The sequence below is a fragment of the Crocuta crocuta genome, unplaced genomic scaffold, assembly GCF_008692635.1.
Source record: "Crocuta crocuta isolate KB4526 unplaced genomic scaffold, BGI_CrCroc_1.0 scaffold130, whole genome shotgun sequence".
Classification (NCBI taxonomy): Eukaryota; Metazoa; Chordata; class Mammalia; order Carnivora; family Hyaenidae; genus Crocuta; species Crocuta crocuta.
Window position 1 is genome coordinate 61,272 of NW_027527920.1, and position 2,371 is coordinate 63,642.

The window sequence follows — 2,371 nt, forward strand, 5'->3', positions numbered from 1 at the left end:
CGCCTGTTGCCTGAACGGAGGACTTCCCGCTTACACCATTCATTTTTAGGCAGCCGCCTAACAGAACGCTCTGGACGCGATTAGGTTGCACAGCCAGGCGAGTCGGGGGACGTTCTAGCCAGTCGCTAGGGTGTCCCTACCAACGTCCCCCTACCCAGCTCCAAATGGGGTGTGAGTGTGAAGGAAGTGCGGCCGGGTAGCTCCGCTAGCTCCTCCTCCTCGTCCACTCTGCGGATCTCTTGAGTCTCGGGTCCCCCTTCCCGTCCTAGGGTCTCAAACTCGAAGCGGAGGCGCCGGAGAGATAGGGGCCTCTGCCACAGATGCGCTTCCCGAACTCGCGGCTAGTTTAATTTATTTATTTATGTGTTTTTGGAGGGAGGGAGCGTTCAATGAAGGGGAAGAGGTGGAGCAGGGGGAGGAGGCGTGCCCAGGCGGACTGACGCTAGCGCTGAGGAGCCAATGGCCCTTGGGGGGCGTTCCCTCCCATTCAGGACTCCTCGCCTGGCTCGGAAGGTATGTTAAACAGCTGCTTTTAATTTGGTCTCCCCAATCTCAGGCATTTGGGGGGCTAGCCCGTTGGCCAGTCGCTCTGGCCGGTTCGCCACGGTGCGGGCGCCGCGGGCCCCGGGACGGAGCTAGAGGAGGCTCGGAGTCCGGCGGCCGAGGGAGGCTCGGGGCAGGCAGGGAAGGAGAGCTCTTNCCAGTGTGTGTGTTTCCAAGCCGGCCGGATTCGTGGGGAGGGGGTCGGCCAGGCCTGGGGTTGCCAGTGCGCCGGCCGTGCTGCCTAGTTTATTTCACCGAGCGGTCGGTTTCGGTAGGTTTCGGCGGCGGACTGGGTAAGGGGCGGGCAGGGGGAGATTTTCCCCCACCTTGCTCCTGGAATGCCTTAAAAAAATACATATATATATGCATATATATGCATATTGTAAAGAAGAAAATAGATATTCCGTACACCGATTGGAACTGAGCCCGGGCTGCGGCGCGCGGGCTCGGCAGGGGGCGGCGGCCTGAGCCCGGCAGGCCAGGCCCACTGAGCCCGCGGCGCCGGGAGTTGGTCGNCCGCGGCTTTCCCCGCTAATCGTGCTGGGCGAGGGCGGCAGCAGCCGGGAGGGTTTTGTTTCGGTCCGCAAACTTGTAGGAGGGGGCGGTGGGCGCGATCCGGAGAGGCGCGGGCGCCGTGGGCCGCGGTTGTTATGGACTCTGGGGGCGGGGGCAACGCCGGACCTGCGGGAGGGGCGGCCGGGGGAGGAGGAGGCCACCGGAAAGAGCCCCTCGCGCCTCGGCAGCAGCCTCGCGTGCTAGTCTGTGTTCTCCGAACTCCCGGGCCGTGGCAGTGGAGCCAGCACTCGGCGCCGGAACCCGCCAGGCCGCGAGCCCGCGCGGAACTCAGCCCGGGGGTGTGGAAAACCTCCAGGAACTCGGCGGCGGCTTCGACCCGCGGCCCCAGCTGATCCCCTTGCAAACATGGAGCTGCCTCCTTCCCCGCCCACCCCAAGGCGGCGGCGGCGGCGGCTCCCTTCCCCTCCCCCGGCCGCGCCGCTCGCCCGCTGCTGGTGCGGGGGCGGGGGCGCGGGCGTGTGAGCGCGCCCACGAGGGGGTGGCCTGAAAGGGGCAGTGAAGGTCGGAAACTGGGAAAACAGTCTCCACGCTCAGAATCGGGAAAAGGAAATGCATCAGCGGGCGGGGAGGGGCGCGGGGGGCGCGTCTGTCAGCCGGGATGGCGGCCGCGGGCTGGAAGGCGGGGCGCCGGCGCTAACCGCCGGGGTCGGGCGGGGCGCAGCCGGGAGAGGAGGTGCCGGGGCCCGGGCCCACGGAGCGCTGGGCTACCCCGGCCTCCGCTTCTTGGCCTAGCCTGTTTACTATCTACTCCTGCCGCCGCTTGTGCAACCCGCCTGGAGGGGAGCTGAGGGGCGGGGCCTTTCCCTCTCTCTTCCACCCACCTCGGGCTCCTCCAGAGGGCCCGCCTTCTCTTGTCTTCCACTGGCTGGGCGAGACTCCCTTTTTGACTTCTCGGTTCTTGACTGGATGACATTCTCTTGAGCTCCGCCTATCGGAGGCCGGGCTGGAGTTTAAGTTGCTAGGATTTTTTTCCGTGAAGGGCGGAGGGAGGATTCCTGCGGCTTACGTGAGGCGCAAGGTCCCACCCCCATCGCTGATTGGTGAGGCGGATAGTCCCGCCCTCTCCGGCAAGGGTGAGCTAGGAAGGGGGGGGAGTCCACGCTCTGTTCTCCGCCCCCTCCCCTATCCTGTGTGCGCGCTCCGCACATGTGTGAGTCCCGCCTTGCTCCTTCGAACTGTCCTCCCGCCCGGAAGTCCCGGGTTTGGAGTCCTTGGTGAGGGGCGGGGGGGGGGGGGGGGGCGGGGGGGGGGG

General features: G+C 66.4%; 1 protein-coding gene across 1 annotated transcript in view; it reads left to right on the top strand.

Moving 5' to 3' along the window:
• Positions 1–495: 495 nt before the first annotated feature.
• The window catches only part of SIN3A (SIN3 transcription regulator family member A), a 71,142-nt gene continuing 69,266 nt past the window's right edge, over positions 496–2,371 (top strand). The window contains exon 1 of the mRNA XM_077745412.1: positions 496–513. The gene's annotated coding sequence lies outside the window, so the exon portion shown is untranslated. The remainder of the gene's footprint in view (positions 514–2,371) is intronic.